Source organism: Camarhynchus parvulus, chromosome 1 (assembly GCF_901933205.1).
Source record: "Camarhynchus parvulus chromosome 1, STF_HiC, whole genome shotgun sequence".
NCBI classification, from domain to species: Eukaryota; Metazoa; Chordata; class Aves; order Passeriformes; family Thraupidae; genus Camarhynchus; species Camarhynchus parvulus.
Genome location: NC_044571.1, coordinates 31,695,685 through 31,716,948, shown reverse-complemented (window position 1 = coordinate 31,716,948; position 21,264 = coordinate 31,695,685). Strand labels below are relative to the sequence as shown.

The following is a 21,264-nucleotide window of genomic DNA, read 5'->3' as shown; positions in this document are numbered from 1 at the left end:
TCCTATCTCTGTAGTGCTTCTTGGGAGCCTTTATTTGCCAGTGTGACAGATGAGATAATAAGCACTTGGAGACATGTTAAAGTGATGTCGATCAGTTCACAGCAGCAGAATATCAGGGACGAGCTTTCCAAATGTACAAGCTTGTACCATGAGAGTCTACCCTAGCACTTGGTCTTTTTTGGTTTTTTCTATTATAACATGCAGAAGTGAAAGAGATGCCTACCCACAACAGCAGAGGGGAAGTCAGACAAGAGTGAAGAGCCATCATTTATACAATCCAACCCAGAAACACAAATGAGACAACAGCAGAGCAAAAGAGAAGTGCATATCTGAGAGCCTGTACACAGAATGCCAGTACTAATGACAACGTAGGCTACCTGAAAGGACAGGAAAGTCCAGACATCCCCTTACTTATACTTCATATCATAGAGCGTATGACTCAGTTAGGATGGAGAAAATATTTAGTGTTGTCTAGAGGGCAATGAGAATGAGGCAATCATCAAACTCCTCAAGCTCCTCCACAAGTGAGACTTTAAAAACACAGAGTAAAAGACACAACGCATGCACAGAAAGCCATAAAAACCAGATTGAACCATTTTCAATTTTTAAGGCATTTAATAAAATTCTATCATCAGAATTTCATCCTACCTCATCCTGCAAGGTAATCCTCATGAACGGATGTCTCTGACTTTGGTCTCTTTGAGGATGAGGGGCTCAGGCAGCAACTGGAATCCACAGCATTTGATGTGTACCCTCTTTGCATGCTTCATCTATTGTTCTGTTCAGCTTTTAAATTGAAATCAACAGTCCTCATAAAAAATGTCCTCCTATGATATAGGTTCCACAAGCATTGGCAGGTAATCTGGGACTGATAAACTCTGGCCATGAATTTCAGGTGGAGGTATCTGTGGCTGAACTTCTGAATCTGCATGGAGACAACTGGATAAATGATCAAGTGTGTTGGTGATTTTAAACTCTCCATGAAAATGAGTTGCACTTCAGTCTGAGTATGAACTAACATCTTTTCACCCAAGCACAGAAACCCTTTGGCACTGGCACATCATTGCAGTGCTGTTGGATGTGCTCTTCAGAAAATATAGCACACAGTTGAATGTATGACTATTATGGTAGAATCCAATTTTACTGAAAGAAAAGGTTTCCAGTGAAGTTTCAACACCCAGAAAAGCTCTAGGAACTTAAGGATGCAGTTTTGTGTATCTTTGGGCTGAACAAGATATTTGTTTTATCAGCATTCTGTTCAGGCCCATTTATTTTCTTTTCCTTTCTCCTTTCTCTGTTTTTCTGTTGCATCAGTGGATTACTTCTGCAGTCATGGATGTTTTAGCATAAGATGCCTGCTCTTATGGCAGAAAATTCTATACACAGGATTTACCATACAATTAGCATCTATCTAGCATGATTTTGTGGGTACCACGCTATGGTACCATGTCAGCAGTCTTGGATTTCTACCAGACTATGACAGAGATGAGGAATGTGTTAGAAAGTTCCAGCTTTGCTGAATCAGTGTGGAGTATGGGTGGAATAAATATCACACACCTTGCTGTCACACCAAAATACCTATCCACTACACCTGAAATTGTGCCAGGCTGCCAAACATTGGGAGAGGCAATAATACTGTGCTGACAGCAGATAGGGCTGGATTGCTGCACCCTTGGGGAGTGAATCTGGAAAGTCTACCTCATAGTAGCAAGGCATCTAACAAACACACAGCCAAACAGGAGCAGTTCCCTTCACTGACAGTACTCATATGCACAGAGCTAACCTGGTGCTGAAGTCTTCTGCCATGTCAGATTTTGAGGTGGGATAGAGTCCTTTGTGGTCTATCTCCCAAACTCACTATGACCCAGTGCACAGCAGAGCATGGGATAGGCCATGAGGACGCTGCATTAGGTCATGTAACAGCCACTGTACTACAGCCACACAACATCCCTTTCTAGCCAGCCTCCTCCATGCCTTCACCTTTCTATATATCAAACCTACATGCTGGACACAACTCCTTAGGTCAGATCCCAGATCAGCCCAGCTCACTCTGCCTGGTGCTAGGATCACTACAGGAAAGAGGGACAAGAACAGAGCATTTGAAAGACACTGATGTACCAGTGGGGAAACCTGAACTGGTGGTCAAATAAATGAGGCTAATGCTTATTTCAGGCATCTTTCCAGGTGCGTATCCACAGCAACAGTTCACATCCCAGTTCACAACAGAGATATTACCACAAAAATACTGCATCTTTTATTTACTCTTCTTTTATTAGAAAGATGTGGCAAACCAAAATCAGAGTCATGGCTTTTATCAAGGCAAAGCTCAAAGTGGGCTCTCATTGGGCAAGTGTGTATCAGATTATGAGCCCAATCAAAAGGTCCTCATCCCTTTCTCCAAAAAAGTAACTTCTGGATCATTACATTTAATTCCTAAAATGCAAAATTCTTAAGGAAATTAGGGATTTTTTTTTCTCATGGGGTTAATAAAAATCATATGACATATCTTGGATTTTAATTTAGGTGCATGATCATATGAGTAATTAAGCAAACAGAAAATCAAAGTAGAACAAATAATACCCCCCAGTTTACCACTCTAGAAAATAAAATCATTAAGTAAAAAGTAACAAGGATTTACTCAAAATAAATCTTGTAGACAATCCTGGATATTAAAATCCCAATATACCATATCTCGTCTGCTTTCATCATGCACAAGTTTCACAATGCCACCAATGTTGAAAACAAAGTGTTGGAAACAAAGCCCTCCAATGACTTGAAGCTGGCATGGAAAATGAAGCAGTGGGGGAGTCCTGAGCCACTGGTCCTGAATGAAGGGTTGCCTTCAGCACACAGGTCCAGTATTGGCAAGTAAAAGACACACCACAGATCCACTGGCTAGTAAACCCAGCTTTAGGGTGCTCAAAAACATAGCCAAGTGATGGGGAGCATCAAATTGATGCAAAGTCATTTTGGCAGCTCAAGCTTATTGAAACATTTCCAAAAGGACAAATTTCCCCTAGCAGACTCAACAGTGGTATGAGCATTGTTTCTCTGTCATCCATCATAATATCGAGGCAAATGAAGCAATTTGAGGAACAGCAACAAGAATTATCTGGAAGAGTGGTTTTATAGGGAAAGGTTAAAAGAGCTTAATACATCCAGTTTTGTTAAAGCAGAGGTAGATGGAGGCATGTTTCCAGACACCAAATGTTTAAGTAATGCAAACTCTAAAGATGGAAAGGAAATACTTGGGCTTATATGGCAACAAGTAGGAATGAATGAAAAGAGGTGGGGATATACTGAATATCAGAAAACCTTGTTGGCAGTGAAGGGCAGAGCCTATGCAAAATTTTCAGGGTAATTTTTAAAGTTATTTAAAAATAATTTGAAAAATATGAATAAACAAGCTACTAGGAGTAAGTCTTTACTAGCTGAAGAGTTGATTGGATTACACAACAGCCTCCTCTATCCCCATTTCTTCCTTTGCTTGGTTTATCTTTTACCAGTTAACAATGTACAACATTTGGTAAAAGCAAAAAAAGTAACCTAAGGCACATTCATGACAGAAAGCTCAATGCTGATTTAAGAGAGTTTATGTGCTCCTGGATCCTGAGAAATTGACCCCACAAAAATTTCTCATTTATTTGAGTGCAACATCACTTGGATTTGATCCATGTTCCACAGAAGACGTAATTCCCTGCGGGAGAGACAAGGTGGTTCAAACAATGGATTATTGCTTTTGTAGTCTGTCAGGCAGACAATCTCTAGTGAGTACCAGCAGTTGAAAAGGTTACAGCTTCTAACTAACCAGACTGACACTCTCCCAGAAATTTCTGCTTCCATATCAAGGTGGCAGAAACCACACATCTGTATTTTAGAATTTCTGGTTCCTTGCCCAGGAAGCAGAAAAAAAAATACTATAAACTATCAACAAAGGTATCTTACATGACAATTGAATGAGAGCATTTTGGTGTGCTTAGGAGGAATATTTTAAACTACCACAGCTCAGTAAATGCAGCAGTCTTTAGGTACACAATTTTTCACTCATGGTGAATGGACCACCACACTTTTCTGGTGTTAACTTTATCCTGTTCTTTGTGCTAGCAAAGCTGACAGTGGCTGCGGGAATCAGAGTACAGCCCTCTGTCTCAAAGTCTTTCTGATGTGTTCTCCTGTAGAACAGGTCATTCCTTCATCTGATGAGTCAGATGTTGAACTTTAGTGCCTAAGTATTTCTGTCATTTCTGTTTATTAACACAAATACACTTCCATAAGAATTATATTCTAGGTCTTGTCATAGTTTATTATAAGAAGCTTTTTTCTAGTATAGAAATTGTTTTCTAAACTGTTCAACATGCTTAAGCAACACTGCAGTATCCAAATGTTGGTATTTATATGCACTACATGTATAAACGAAACAACTTGAAGAACCTCAAATACATATGAAGTAATATAACCCAGATTAAAGCAGAAATAAATTAATGGAATGCTTTTTTGCTTTATCATTTACAGACATTGGACCATATTGTATTGGTTTTTCCTGCACAGAAAACAGTGGGAGTTCTGGACAAAGATGAAAGGGAGAATATGTACTGTGAGCTGTTTGTTTTCTACTCATAATATCTTTTTCAAAAGACATTCTGTATTTAGAACAAATAAAAACTGCCTATATTTTAATGTTGAAAGGTTGAAGATTCATAGATACCATAACAGTAGGACTCAGTTCTTTTCTCATTTATATCCTGGCAGATTTTGCCATGCATACATCTTAGCTTTGTAAGAGTTCCCATTCATTTTAGTGGGTAGGACGCTCTAGAGCATGAATTATGAGAAAGTCTTTCTGCTTGGTTGTGCAATAGGGAATTTGAAATACAAGAAACAGAAATTAGCTGACTTTTTTTCCCAGAAGAGTAATGCATGTACAGCAGAAGCCCAGTAAGGAAGGTAAAGTCAAAATCCTACAGGGTCCACTGTAACAAGAAAGTATCACTAACTGCTGTTTATCTTTCTGCGTTCTTAGGTTTGATTGTGCTCTTTGATGTACATACCTAACCCCCACAGAAGTCAACATGTGGGCTTTTGCTCACAGCAGTGATCAAGCTTTATTTTTACTGTGGTTTGGGTGGTTCTGAGAAATATGAACTCATGCTCATAAATCACTGATTTGTATAAATCCATTTTCAATGTACTAGTCAAAAGTCTATGCAAGTTTGAAAGATTAGTAATTACACAGAAGCCTTAGGTTCCTCCTCACATGTCTTCTGGAAACAATCACTATTGCTGGGAAAGGTTTCAACCCAGTATTTCTAAAATTCCATTTCTCCCTTGAAAATAGACCTAGTTGATGCTGTAGCCATAGTTCAACAAAACAACCACCTCCAGACTTTCAAGGTGTCTTTAGGGAGTTTTAACAATAAAGAACAGTGTTATGTTATGACTGTGTAAGAGCCATAACAAACGTTACTATTTTTAGTTAAGCAGTTAGTCAGTCCCTTAGAGACTCTGGCTCTATTACACTACCAAGATCGGTTATGCTGTTGTGACAGATGAAATTCGGTGATGTGTTCAACCACTTCAAATCCAGTGTGACGTGTTGATCAGGTGGTGAAATAAGCAGTTGAGACGGCACGTGGGTGCATACAGGTTTTTATTCTAAAAAGGTAAGGCAGTTCTTCAGTGAACGGACTATAGTACAGACTTTTGCTCCTGCCACTTTATCCAAGATGACTTTGAGACAATCAGTCCCGGACAGATGATACCCAGACCACATCTCTTACTGGGAGCATTGCCACATGGCACACCTGGTATCACAACTTCTGTCAGCACTGGTTCCACGGACCCATTTCCCAGTGTAACCTCCACTTGACAGACACCAACCTCATATGTAAAACAATGCGCCTTCTACCCCACTGCAAAGTCACTCCATGCCTTCCCAAAGGCCTTACAGCCCCGCATGTCACCCAAACAGACAGTGATAGGTACACGTCTTCCTTCAAGAGCGGCAGACGGGTGGTGTCACGCCCTAGCTCCAGCACAGGCTCTCACTGCGCCTCTGAGGCATGCAAAACCTCCCAGCCCTCCGCTTCCGCTGCGCCGAGACTGCTGTGCCGATGGGAGCAGCCCAGCCCAGCAGCTGAGGCAGGGAGAATTCCCTCAGGGTGAAGCTATCGAAACCCCTGCTGCACAACGCTCCGGGCCTCCAGCTGGGAACATAAGACACGGGAAAAGGACAGCAGCACCGGAGAGAAGCGCCCCCAATCTCTCCAGCGAGGCCGCCCATAGGAGCTGCCCACCCGCCGCCATCTTGGACGCAGCTGGGAGAAGCCCCGACGGCCTCGGCAGGGAAACAACAGCGCCCCCGGCCCCCCACAGACCGGGAGACGAGAGCGCTACGGCGGCGGAGTGACCGCACCGCGAACAGCCGGCGCTTACAGCAGATCTAAAATCGCATTTGAAAAGGCTAAAATAAATAAATAAATAAATAAATAAATAATAATTAAAAAAAAATGAAACCAAAGCGACCTAGTCGGCAACCCTGCGGCCAGAGCAGGCGGGGCCAGCGGAGGGCCGCGCTGCCCGCAGTTAAAATGGCACCTGTTCTCCGCCCCAGCCCGGTAGGGGCGTGGCCTGGCTAGGGGGCGTGGCGGCTGTGACACGCGCGTCAGGAGCCGCAGCGCGCCCTCGCGGGGGTGTCCGCCCCGCCCCTCCCCGAGCTCCTCCGCGCGCGCGCCGCGGCCCGGCCGGAGACAGACGCGGACACTCGGCGGACGCGCGGCGGCGGCGGCAGCAGCAGCGCGATGACGGCGGCGCCCGGCTGCCCCCGCTGCTCCCCCCGCTGCCCCCGCTGCTCCCCCGGCAGCTGCCCCTTCCCCCGCGCCGGCGGCTGGGCAGCCGCCTGGCGGGGCGCGGCGCTGCGCTTCGCGCTGGCGCTGCTCCTCCACACGGCCCGGGCCGAGAAGGAAGGTGAGACCCAGATTTCCCTTCCCTTTCTTGTCCTCCTTCCCCCCGCTCCTCCTCCTCTTCCTCCGGTGGCGGTGGGGCCGTTGGCGGCCGCGGCCCGCGCCCGCTCCCCGGCGGCGGGGTGGGGGGGCGGCTGGGGAGGAGCCCGGGGTCGCCGTCCCTTGTCCCGCATCCCGCCGGCTCTGCTATCCCGCCGGCTCTGCTATCCCGCCGGCTCTGCTATCCCGCCGGTTCCCGCATCCCGCCGCTCCCGCTGCCCTGGCTGTGCGGGGAGTCGCGGCGCTGCCTCCCCCGCCCCGCCGCCGCGGCTGCCGGAGTGCGGGTGTGTGTCTGTGTCCGTGTGTGTCTGTGTCCGTGTCCGTGTGTCGCTGACGTTTCGCGGGGGTTTCTCCTCCCTGACATCGGCGGGGACGGGGATGGAGCTGGAGCTGTCCTTTAAATAGGGGAAAGGGAAATAAATAAATAAATAAAATAGAAGGCTTGCTCGCGTTGAGCTGGTTTCCCTGCGGCAGGCTTCCAGTAGGAGACGAAGCCAAGCCAAACAGACTGGCGAAGCAGCATGAGAAAGGGCAGAAATGCACGCTTTTGCATGGATTGGATTTTTGTCCCTTACCAAGTGGCAGTGGGACACCCCTTTTCCTCCCCAAACTTTTGACAGGTTTCCGGAGCCTTTGCGGAGTCGATGCCTTTTTCTCCAAACTTTATAAAGTCCCTGTCTGACTTTCCCTAACTTGTAGTGTCTGTGATTTTGGCGTGGAGTCTTTTCATTGTGGTTTAGCAAGGAAGAAAAGCCCCGAGCGAAACACCTAAGCATAATCTGTAGCATTGCTGAGAACAGCTTTCAAGCATTTCCAAGGTGCAGACTCGTAGTCTGCTTGAAAGCGTGGCTGTGTGGCAGCATGAAAAAGCAGCAGGTAAATGTAATGTATTGCTAAAGTAGGTGAAAGAGATTTACTTTGGCTGGACAGGAGAATTTGCTTTTCAGGCAAGTTGCTGCACCAGAGGAGGGAGGAGATTGAGGTCTGACAGGAAGAAAGGGAGTAAGAATAAAAAAGAGTAAGAATAAAAAGGGTATGGAATAGCAGCTTAGCAAGAAGGGTCTAGTCGTATGCCTAGACCACACTTGAAGGAAGAAATATATCCTAATAAGGCATGTGTTTAAAAAAAAGTAGATATACCTTTGTAAAAAAGGGCTCAATTCCAGTCATTTCCTAGTAGCTTCTTTTTACAAATGTGGGGATGTTGATATTAAGGTGATTCAAAACCCAAATCAGTTTTTGCACTGCCACTCTTGTTCACTTGACTTTGTCTACAGGGAATGTAAACATTCAGAAAACAGCGTGACTATGATCCCATATCCTTAGAGAGATTAGAATGTGTAAGTTTGTCAGTGTGGCCTGTAGTGCCTTGAGGTACTAAAAGAGTTCAAATGCTTGAGAAATTTCTGTTTTTAATCTTATTGTGGTTGCATTCCTTCACAGGTAATAAGGTATATGTATTTATAAGCTTGTCAGTGATGTCATATACTGGTGTGATGGATTTGATTCATACCCTAAAAGTTGTGACAGCTGGGGCCATGATCTGGTTGGTTCATTTGTAAAGAAGATACTGGATTTTTTTCTCTGTGGACTTTCTTGGCATTCCTAAATAAACAAAAGCAGTTTTAGATTCACAGAGTTTGAACAGATACGATTGAAGCACCTCAAGACAATTCAATAGTTGTACTAATAATGTTTACTTCTGTTTATACAGTCTATTACTTAAAACTTATCCCAGCAACACATCTGTCATTTTCAAAAGGTGAATTTGTTTCTCAACTAGAACATGGATTTCTTTTAGTCTTCAGATTTCTGACATTTGCTTTTACTGCCAAGTGTTCTGCTGCTTAGTGTAGTCTATGAGTGGTACATCTAAGGTCATCAAATAAGTGTTTCTTTGGTGTTTGTTTGGTTTTTTTTCTGTTATTCATCTTTTATGAACTCCTGAGCAGAATTCACTGGCAATCTGCATTTGTGGATCACATGTTGGAAAGTGTTGTCTTGCTTCTATTTGCTGAGTGCAATGACTGTTTAAACCCTGGATTTAAAAAAAAGTAAAACAAAACATAAACCAAACAATAGTTTTAAAGCAAGACAAAGATTAAAGGGACTTGTGAGAGCTAGTCCCACTGATCTTAAGCTACAATGTAAATGCCAGTCTGCAAGATGTAGTGACTGAACACAGGAGAGGAAGGACCACTTTGGACACTGGACCTTTGAGACCAAGGTGGGAGCTCAAAATGAAACAGTAGTTGAGAAGAAAGGAGGGGATGGTGTTCAGGCTCTGTCCTTAAGTGCCTTAGTTTTTACCAGGTTGTGTCAAGTTAAATGTAGTAAGACAGTTTAAAAATAATAATCAGGAAGCAGGGAAGTAGCTAGGAATATCCTTTCCGTCTCCCAAATGTGGGCATACATTTTTCACTACAGCTGCAGGAAGGAAGCTGTGGAGAGGGATTAGGGCTGAGGTTGTGCATTGTTGTTCCTGAGCGCTGCTGAGTTGAAGGTGGCTATAGTAAGACACAGGGCGGTATGTACTCCAGAGAAGTTGGTACAGAAAATACTTGATAGAAGCAAGTGCTAAGTGAATAGTGTGAGAAGAATAGATCAGAATATGACAAAAGAAAATGAAAAATGAATGTGGAGGACATTCTTTTCCTCTTACCTTGCATATACATGAGGAGAAACTGGGGGAATGATGGAGCTGATGGAGAGAAAATTATGCTGGCTTCATGTGGAGAAGAGCCAGCAAGCAGTTCTTTATGGATAGAGCTGTCATAAGTTGAAAGAAGATTGATGCTGGAGTATTCTAGATAGACATGACTATTTCTAGCACCCAGTCTTAGTTAAGGAGTTTGAGGAGGGAAAATGTAAACATCTTTGCCTAAAAGTGAGAAGAAAAACTGAAATTGTTTGTGTGTTCTAGCTGTAAATCAGTGTCTTGAGGAACTGTGACATTGCTGTACACTCTCTCTGTGCTAGAAAAATAGAACTTCTGGAATTTATCTGGTATCTGAACAGATAGCAGAGTAAACTGTGATTGAACCAGCCAGAGAACCTTAAACATCCATTTCAGACTAAACACTGATACGTGGCTTTTCTTTTTTTGTGCCTAGCTGGGTCCTCATGGGTGCCCATGTATTGCTGAGGAATGAGTGAGACTGAGGAGGTTGTAAAATTTTGTTTGGTTTTTTTTTTCAGTTAGGAAACCTGTGAACCATTGCAAAAGAATGACATGGCAGGAAAAAATTTCAGTCTCAAAGAGCCTCTTGCTATTTAGGAGGGGCGAAAAATAACTTCATAGTTTCTTTGGCAAATATGTATGATTTTCAGGATTTTTGTAAGGCTTATCCTTTCCTAGTGTAACTATCACATTCTGTATTGCCACATAGATTGAGGACAACTGTCAGTTTATATTGGTGTGCTTTTTGTTTGGTGTTTTGAGATTTGTTTCGTTTTGTGGTTTTTTTTGGTTGAGGATGACACACAACATACACAGAATAGCCTTCTGGGTTTTATCTTGCTGGAAGCCATAGTAATGCCATAACTCCGTGGTAAGTTACGTGTTTTGAAGATAAAGGTCTGACATGAGGATGCTTTTTTACCTAAACTGTTTTGTGTTGGCTCCCTTATTTATATACATTTATATATTTTAAGAAAATCTTCACTATATACAACTCATTTTTTTAAATCCCATTTTATTTGGCCAGGTGACTGAACACCTGTTGAGACTACTTTGATAGTTGTCTTACCTACCCATCTGCTCACAACATAGGGCAGGTAGAGCAAGGTTGATATTTAGGCTATGTTCAATCGCTGACTGTAATTTTTGAAGTTACATCTTAGTGCTGGATCTGGGAAAAAAATTCTGTTTAAACATCTACGTTATAAAACCAGATAGACCAGTGAAAATAACTTTTTTTTTCTTAATGCTTGATGTATTCTCTTCTAGCTTCCTATAAACCAAGTTAGTTACTGAGAGTAAGTGGAATATTGTCATCAGAGCAGTGCACTGATATGTTGGAATTCTGGTTCTTTTTTTGTCATTCTTTCTAATCTCAAACAAATAACTTTTGCTTTTTTTTTTACTGATATCTAAAGTAGCAAACCAGGATACTTCACAGGAGTATCAAAACTAGATTAATATTGGAAGATGATTGAGAGAAAGCTTATATGTTTAATATTATAAAAAGTCTCTTCACATATACTGCCTGTTTGTCATACCCTGCTGTCAGAACTAATCTACAGCATGCCAACTTTTACTTTTATGCTGGTGTTTTGACCCTGACTAAATCAAAATTTGATTCAGAAAGAATTATCTCAATCAAACTGAAAACACTCCAGCAGTTGAAGCAGCACATCAGAATCATGAAGAGTGTGAGGAAAACAAAGTGGATAAAAATTGACCATGCTATCTCACTGTGGTTTTGAATCTTAAGTGTGGGACAGCTGATTAGGTCTACACTATGTCTGTGCACTTGTGAATGAAAAATATTGACCATGTGCTTGGATTGAATGTGCTTACTTGCTTGTGAAATCTTTGGACTAAAATAAAGGAAAAATTTTACTGCAGCAGACAGGAAGTTGAGACCCCGTATTCTCTGTGACCTTCAGTGTAATCTCAAAGTGGGTGCTAATCTCTCCCTGCACCTCTTTCTCCCTCACTGGTGTTCAGTTATATTGCACATGTGAAGCAGACTGGGGTCCCCTCACCTGTAGAGGTCCATTGAAGGATGGTGTGCTCAGTTCAGGGCCTTGGATTGTCATCTCTTGAAGGAACTTGCTGTGGATTTGTGTAGTGTCTAGTAAGACGAAATTCCACCAGAGTGTGCAGAAGTCAATAGGCTTTGCATTATTTAAAGCTTTCACTTGTGATTTTTTTGTGAATGATTGCAATATGGATTGCTCTGAGTCATCTGGGTGTATTTGTGCATTTTAAAATTTTCAGCTGTTTGCTTGGACATTTGCTGTGAGTCACTTTACTTCAAAGCCTACCCAGTTTTACACTGCTTAAAGTGATATGTGTTATGGTTCCACAGTGTGATTTACTGAGCCTGTAAGTTCAAATAATCTTTTCAAACAGTGAACTTGGTAAATGACCTGGGAGTCTGACAGTGAATGGTGGATGCTGTGGTTCATGCCTAACGAGCAGTAAAAGTTATGTGACTGAAGCAGAGGGTAGAACCAGTTTGGTTTGTTCCTGTGTTTGTGGGTTCGGCAAGAATAGAAGTCTATAATAATCTCTTTTATTTCTCTTGCTTGTACCTTCTGTCTAGTGTAGCACCCCTGACTTTGTCAGTCTACAGCATGAAATTACCTGGGTGCAACAGGCATTCAAGAAAGTACTTTTTTTTTTTTTCTTTAAAAGACAGCAGTTGAATTAAATTTCTACTCTTCATAGTAATAAGGGGGGATACGTGGAACTGGACTGAGTAATACCTTGAGCAGCCTCCTCTAACCAGGTGTTCTCTGATCAGGTGACTGGGGTGGAGCCTCTGGTGTCACATCCAGCCTGCATTATCCTGTAGTTCCAAAAGTTGACCACAACTAGTCCTTAGAATGGAAGTAGCTGATTTGATCCATTCACACTGTGGAAGTTAGCAAACTTGAGTTTGAACTGAAGTTATTTTTAAAATAATTCCTGTTTTTCAAAATATTTATGTTAGTATTTCAGCATTTTAATTATTTATACCAAGACAGAGGATCCAGAATTTCTTCTTGCATAGGGAGAAACCGAAAGAACCAGTGACCATTAGAGCTAAATACTTCCAGTTTATCTTTCTAGTCATAAATACAAGCAAAGAATAAACTTGTGTCAGATACGGATTTGTTCAAGGCAGCTGTTAAAGTTGTAATGGGATGCAAGATTGTTGTGTATTTCTGTTTTCTCAACTATCCTTATAGAATAATTGGTGATTTACTGACTGCAGCAAAGATGTTGTGCAGCATTTGCATTTAACATTTTTGAAATATGATTTTAACATTTTCTCATAAGCAGCCTTGGATGACTTTTGCTTTGGAATATTAAAGAGATTAAACCAGGATCATGTCCGTCTCTCTCAGAAAACCTTGGATGTAATGGGGAAATGGCAGAGAGCTGCAGGATTGCCATGTAGTTCCAATCCCTGAAAAGGAGGAAAAAATTGAGGTGTTTCACTAGTTTGAGATTTTCCTGCTACAGTTACCAGATTAATCTTCTCACTGAAACTATCATAGATGCATTTTTAATACCTCTTCTGCTAGTGCTTGGCATAGCTTGCAGCAGAGAACCATCTGAGAGCAGGAGTTTTGCTGTCATTATCAAATTGGTTTTAGAGATATCTGAGTGAAATTTAGTGGAAGGAACTGTACAGGAAATGAAACTACAGCTCCTTCTGTCTGTGTACTCTATGAAGCTACAAAATGTTATATAATAGAACTGTTTGGCTGACTAATGCAACACACTTAGTTTTTTAAAGTAATTTTATAAATGGATCCATTACCTATTTTTCATGAAGCAGTTTGTCTTCACAATGTCTTAAGCATTATCTGAGGGTTTTTTTCAGTTGAACACTTAGATCTGTGTTGGACTGTATGGATTTGGTGTAATAGGATGTACATGGACTTTCTAAAGTTACTTAAACTAGAAAAATCCCAGCCAACCCTTGGTTAAAGGGTTAGGGGTTTTTTTTAAGTTGTTTAAGTGAAGAAGCACAGCTAGTATGATGTTAAACAGATTAAATCACCATTTGAAGGAGTGATGATAGGAGACAAAGTTGTAAACAAGCATGGTACCAATTTAAGTAGTTTGCAATATTTCCTAATAAATGTCATAAAATGTTAAATGAATTTAAAGACTTGTTATCTGAAGCTTGTAAATAAATAGGAAATCATCTAGAAACACAGAAGAAATCTAAGTGAATCAGTGATTTGCACCAAAATGCTGTACAAATATTTACAGGTGGATTTTATAGATAATGATAAAAACTATCCTGGCAACTAGATAAACTGCAAGGTGTATGGTTTTGGTTTATTTCCAGCAGTGGTTTATGTTCTACCTCAGAGGCTGGCTACAAGGAGCTCTTCCTGGCTCTATTCTGGAACCTGTCCTGCTTTAGATCTTTGTCACTGATCTGGAGTTGGAATGTACCAATACTCAAGGGCAGGTCTGCATTTGGGAGAGACCTAAGCAGGACAGAACAATGAGCTGACAGGACCTTCATGAAATCCAAAAAGGACAAATGGAAAGCCCTTTATATGGGACAGAATAGCCACCTGCAGGGAATACAACCTGGAAATACTGTTCATGAGTCAGCAATGTACCCTGGCAACATATAGGAGCGTAGCCACTGGGCTGAACAACGTGATTATTCCTGTTTAGTCAGCACTTAATAGAACACACCTAAACCACTGTGTCTAGTTTTGTTCTCTGCCATCCCACTGGAAGTCTGCAAGGATGGTCAATATGTGCATGGCCTATGAATGGAGCCTGAGGGATCTTGTGGCAGTATGCCAATATCAAAGTAGTTTATGGAGCAAAATGGAGCCCGACTCCTCACAGAGGTTCATGGCTGGAGCCTGAGACAGTGGCCATGAAGTTAAACAGGAAAGTTTGTTTTGTGCTAGGAGATGCTGCTCTCTGATGATCTGAGTAAGAGAGGCACTTGGGCACTATAAAATAGCATTGAAAATTCTGTTTATTAAAGCTAACCATATAAAGAGAGGGTAGTACAGATAATCTTGGATCTCTTTTGATGCTGAGAACCCTGAATTGTGCAGCACCAAACAGACCTTTGAAGGGTCCATGTGCAACACACTGTGCAGACCCCATCCATAAAAAGGTTACCCTATTTTGCTCTTTTGCTGGATTTCCTTCCTTGTAAGAAGAAAACTCTATTCATAATTTTTGCTGTCAGGTAGAAAGGATGTTCACATGGGAACTTCCGTCTGCACTTTCAGATAAATCAAGGCCACCCAGGTGGCATAATTGCTGGTGGTGTTGATTGCAGCTTCTCTGGGCTCCCCCTGCAGCCACGGAGTACGTGCAGCACGACTAGCCCAGACACGCAGCCCAGCACAGGGCGGGTCTGCTGGGCTTGCCTCCTGCTTGGATCACTGACTCCCATCTGTCACGGGCTTCCGGTCAGCATGCCTGGGATCTTCTGCCTTGACATGATGAGTCTGTATTTCACCATGAGGCTGGTCAGGCATTGAAACAGGTTCTCTAGGGAGGTTATGGAATCTCTGCCTTTGGAGGTTTTCAAGGCTCGGCTAAATGACAGCCTAAAGCAACACCATCCAAATTCAGCATTCACTGTACTTCTGCAGAAGGTTGAGCTGGATGATAGTCTTAATGTCCATTCCACCCTCGGTTTCCTTGTCTCAATATTTGGTGTCTCCTCTGTGATCTTAAAACTTAGTTAGAGCTTGCAATACTTTAGTTGCAGCTGATAGGAATATCTGTAAGACAGAGGTCTGACTTTTCATGTAGCTCTGTGGTGAAGCCAGTGTTATGGTAATAGTAATACAGATACAATTTTGGTAGAAGCAGAGTTGTAATTGTACCAGGAAGCTTTGTGGGTTACTGCATCACTAAAAAAGGGTGATCATAGATAAAAACAAGACCTTGTCAACCATTCCTTATTTCTGTAATTGTGGATCACATACACTTTTCTGTCCCCATGTTTTTGTTCTTTCTCTTGAAAATTTTGTTTCAAAAGGAATATTTGTGTCCCATCTTTCGTGTGATGCATAATGCAGCTATTAGTTTTTGCCTTTGCCAGCTGCTGGCAATATAGCAATACATTCAATTGTGATTTACATGTTAATATACAAGATGTATTAAAGTTAACATATCTGAGGAAATACTGAGAGATTTGGATAGTTAATGTTGTGAAGTTTTTGACTATTCCTTTCTTGCAGTGGAGGACATGGAATACTTGGTCCTTACTAGAAACCATTTCCTTCTTGTCTATTTGCTTTGGTATTCTGAACTGTGTGTAACTTCAATCTGTGGAGCCAGCAACAGGAGGCTTAGAGGTACCAGAAATGACTATTTTTTAATGTGTACTAGGAAGCACTGAGGCTACTCTTGCCCTCTGAATTGTCTCTCCTAAGTATATGAGGATAAGGAATGGGTGTGTGTGTGTGTGGGTGTGTGTGTGTGTGTGTGTAACTTTTATATTATGATACAGCTACCTTTATATTATCATATACTTTGCCAATTGCCTTTTGTGTAGCTTAGCTAGGTCATGATATGCCCAAATACCTTTGGCTGACCTGTATCATCCAAAATATTCAAAAGATTAATAAATTCCTTGTTTTGGCAGAAACATCCCAAACATTTGATATTGAAGGAGAGATGGTTGTCATTGACAGTCTGAATCTTCACAGATGAAGTCACTCTGCCAATCAGTACTACTGAATATCATTATCTGATGGAGAAAAGATTGAAACAAACTTCCAGTTCATCAGGGGAAATTTGATCAGAGTTTTATGCTTGATGAGTGCTGTGAATTCTTCCTTTGATTCCATGAGATTTCTCTAGGGAAAAAGAGTAGACTAAGGACCTCAGAGATTGGATAAAACATTTATTTATTTAGCGTTATTTAATTAATTATCCTTTGAAAATACCTGTTTTGTGAAAAAAACCCTCTAATGTTGAATTTAGCAAAGGTGTGCCTATTAAGGTTGAGACTGAGTACTAGGCATATCAAAGTAGAAATGAGAACTATTTTTGAGTGAAGGCTTGTCTTAGGGGCAGCTTAGTGATGAGTAGATTAGATGTCTCTCCATAACATATTCTGTCACTAAGCCTAAGGGTTTGGAATTATTGGGTGAAATCATGATCTGTGTTGCACCGGGTGTCAACTTAGATCATCACAGCTGTTTATAAAAGAGTCTGACCAGAAGAGATTGTTTATTTACTTCTGAGGGGTAACTGCTTCCAGGGTATTGTAGGTAGCTAAATTGCATTTCTGCAAGCATTTAATTTCCCTATGCCTCTTGCGCCTTTAATTTCTTATTAATGTTTTTGGAGTGTTCCCCCCAAACTGAAATTCACCTGTTTTGTTTAATTGTTTTTGCTCTGTTTTATCTTCTTTCAAAACTCTCAGTTGTTCTTCTCCACCCTTTTCTCCTCTGGTTTTATCAGACCTTGCAGCCAGCTTTTTCCTGCTGGTGGTCTGTGTTCCCTCATGGCAAGTCAACAGACTGCTGTGCTCAGCAATCAATAAGTAGTGTTACTGCCACATCATTAACACTACAGCTTTAATGTCAGGCCTTTGCTACCTTTTCCTGGCCTTTGATTGTTGTTTTTATAAACTTTATATGGTAGCTGAACCAGCATTATCTTGCCACTCTTTTTCACTTGTCGTCAGCCTTAATAGCTGTTTCCAGTGGACACTCGAGTGTTGCCGAGTGAGCATAGGAGGGGCGGAGATCTGTGCTTCTCCCTGCCAATGATACTTCTCTCCAGTAACTTGGTATTAACCAAGTCGCAACTGTTACACAAGAAAATCCAAACAATTGTGTTGTTGGTGTACCCTTGTTGTTCTGAAAATTCATGCAGTTCCACCTTGGTAACTGACCAAGAAAAAAAAGCAAGGCAAGATCAGGGCAGGGAGGAGAGCAGAACTCTTACTTAGTAGACTGCTTTTTCTGTGCCATGAGTGATAGAAAGCATTCTCTGTAGTAGCTAGCAAGACAGGAGTAAGGACAGAAAACTGAGCAGTGTCCACAGAGCATAAGCTGTAGCTCTTACCTGATTGCATTCACCTTGCCAGCAAGACATTTAGATGTCAGGAGGTATCTGCCTGGCTCTGTCACCTTCCTGTTCTGTGGAGGGTTTTTAAGAAACTCTAAAAATTGCATCTTCCTTCCTATTTTCTGTGATGTGGAGAACAATGCTTGATCTTGGTTGGTTTTTATTAAGGTCATTAATCATCCTGGATCTACCTTTTAGGTAGGTCTTTCCATTGTGTCAATACAAAGCCCTTTTTTTGAGTAAGTGGGAGTCTGTTCACTGGTTCATTTCATAGGAGTATGAGTTTGCAAGACTGATGTTAATGGCAATAGCTGAAATTATTGTCATTTAATGCATTGTTCTCCTGAGGCCCCAGAAGCCATGAACTGACTGCTGTTTCTGGCAAGCTACATTTTGAATGTTGCTATAGGCTATAATTGCTTCTATATGCTAAAAAGATTAGAATGCTATTAAGTGCATGTTATCTTTTTGCACAACAGGTTTCAGTGCTACATGGGCAGTAAAACTGCCACGATGAAAAGTTTCTGATCTAAAACTTGAGAAATTGAGATAAATCTTTAAGAGTAGTTTGGAGTGACTGTTGTTTTCCCCTGTCTCATTGCAGCACTACTTACCTTGTTTTGGAGGGTAGTTCCAAATAATTTTATGTCTGTATACATTCAATAACAAAACATATATAGAAGTATAATTTAATTTACATATTGAAATTTTAAAATGGCCATCATTAGAAAGAATAGAAAGCCACATTTGGTATGGCTCAAAGAAAAAAAAAAAGGATGCTATTTGCAGATGTTTGTTTTCTCTCTAGCTCCCTTTTAATTTTTTTACTCTCTTTACTTCTTCTTTACTTCTCTGATTTCTGAGAAGTTTCCATGAGTGTCAGGAGTATTGTTCTCTTTGGCTTAAAAATAGCATGCATGAAAGTTTTTCTCCTGCTTAGAGAATTATTTCTCCTTTTTATTTAATTTAAAAAGAAATTATTTTAAAATAAGTTTTTTTGTTCATACCCCCTATGAATGGAATTGAGTATTATTTCTTGAGAAGCATTTTGGAGCCAGGAAATAAATGTTTTTGGAGGAGCTAATGAAATTTTTAAAAAGTTTAAAAATAAAGCATCAACTTCGAGCATCTGGCAGCTTTCAAAGTAGTATTTTGGTGGTTTTCTTCCTGTGAAGTTTTATGGCCTTTATTGCTACCACCTGAAATCTGCCATTTTGGCCAATAGCAGATAGTTTTTTACACTCATTAAAAAAAAGCTAGATGAAAATAAAAATTGCTTTAGTCAAAGTGGATGGAAATGCAGATTTCTGTAAGGCAAAAATACAGGCTGAATACAGAATAAGCATCTGAGAATAAAGGTGTATGAATAAAATGTAATCTTTTTGTGTGTCAATCTGAAATCATCTAATGTAATTTTGTTAGGAATATAAATAAAAGCAGATTTTTAGGTGGAGTACATGTTACTTTCAGTGGGCTTTTCTGTTTCTATGTATGCTTGTATAGTTTTTTGCAAGGATGTATCTATCACAGAACACATCTAATTAGTGTTAGCTGTAAAAGAAACCTTGATGCAGTTGCACTGTCTTCTGAAGCATGAAACACATGGTGTGAGCCAGATGTGTGAGCAGTGGCTTCAGAGTGGAGACTCTCTTCCTTTCTCAGTCTAAGCAGCAGCTTCATTGTCTGTCTGGAGCCTATGTTCTGAATCAGAATCATGCTGTCACTTTCTGTTTCATGGCTAGCTTTAAAAACTGAATTGGTGACAGAATTCCTAAAAATCTGTATCAGTCTTAACTAAGGGGAAAAGAGATGAGTGAACGAGCACAATGTGACAACTCTTCTTACTAGGGAAGGGCCTTGCTGGGCAAAGAAGCTTGTCTTTTATCTGAAGGCAGAAATGACACAAAAGTAAGTTAGTGAAAGATTGCATGCAGACTTACTTGGCTGTCAGTGATATACTCAATTTGTGCTGTTGTGTGCCGTAAAGTAGAAATCATTTGACTTTCCCCCCCCACTGTGAAATAGTGAGTGGTGTGCTCAGGTATTGCGAGTGATCCACTGTCTCTGTTTAGCTTGTATTAATTTGGGCATAGGTTGGTGTATATGAACTTACTTGAGTATGTACTGTGTAAAGTCAGAATTTTTTTTTTAATGAGGAGTATAAAATGAGGATTATGAAGAAGATTCTGTCTTTTTGTTATTTAGCTTAATATATTGCTTTCTCATTTCACATGATTATTAAAGTGCATTATCAAGGGGTGGTTCTATTTCAAATCTAATATATATATATAAACAGAAAATAAAAATTTGGCCAGTTGGCTTTTTGAGGGAAGGTCATTAGAGATTTTAATAATGAAGAAAGAATAAATGCATTTCTGTCTAAAAAGACTTCAAAGTGTGATGTTTGTATATGTGATCTTTACTGCATTGTGTGTATTTTCTTTGTCGTGATGGCTCTTCCTGAGGTCTGCTGGAAAAAGTATTGATTTCCTTATGTTATGGAGTACTAGAAATAAGTAAATAAGTAAATTGCCTAGGTAAGTGCAAGAGGATTTAGCTGGAAAGCAAGCCTGCTGGCTGGTGATTCTCCCTTGCCTGACATTCACTGTCCCACGAGAGAATGACCTTTTACATTTCCAGTGAACAGTCACCTGTTGGGACGTAGGCAGAAATCCAGGCTGATAGTTGCGCTGACTTGTCTGTCTTGGAGAACAGGCCTTTTTTAAAGAGATTTGGTGTGTTGGACACTGAACTGGGACATATTTCTTGAGGCTCACCAGACTTCTGTAGTCCTAAAGCTGATTAAAATGGTCATTCGCATTACAGTGTAATAGCGTTTTCCCTTATGTGTATGGTATTTTATTTTTTACAATGGAATTTTCCATCCATAATAATTTTATTTTTTCATTCTTTATCCACCTACCTGTATTCCCCATGCTGCTCAGTTTTCCACTGTTCAGGATGATTGAAATTGTGTGACTGTGCATAAGCAGTTAATTCAAAGTCAGAGCTTTAAAAATAACTTGTCCAAGTTTAGTTCTGCACTTTAACCAATAGTGATACAAATGTAGCAATTACAATTACAGAGACAGAAGTGAATGGCATTTAGCACATTGTAATTGGCTCATGTGGTTATAGTTACCTTGAAGTGAGCTTAGTCATTAAGACAAAGCGTTAGAAACTGGACTTTAAAAAAACCCTTAAATTAGAAATTATTTAAATAATTGACCTTTCCCTATTTTGGTAAGATAGGACACTATTTTTAGAATTGGGAGAAAGTTCGTGGACTAGATGATACAGGTTTGTATAAATCCAGTTTATAAGAAAGAAAACTGATTTAGACAAGACTTAGGAAAGAAAACAGTTCTTGCAAGCATGTAAGAGAACAGATAAACATCATTAGCATAAAAATAAATCAATGCACTGCTATTGAGTAGCTGTTCCAGAGCTAAGTTATATTTCAGAATAGTGTTTTTATAAATGTATATATGCCAGAATGTACTTCCCTATTAAAATGAAAAAAAT

General features: G+C 40.6%; 1 protein-coding gene across 1 annotated transcript in view; it reads left to right on the top strand.

Moving 5' to 3' along the window:
* Positions 1–6,806: 6,806 nt before the first annotated feature.
* Positions 6,807–21,264, top strand: part of TMEM131 (transmembrane protein 131) — a 93,829-nt gene continuing 79,371 nt past the window's right edge. The window contains 1 exon segment of the mRNA XM_030958867.1: positions 6,807–6,963. The gene's annotated coding sequence lies outside the window, so the exon portion shown is untranslated.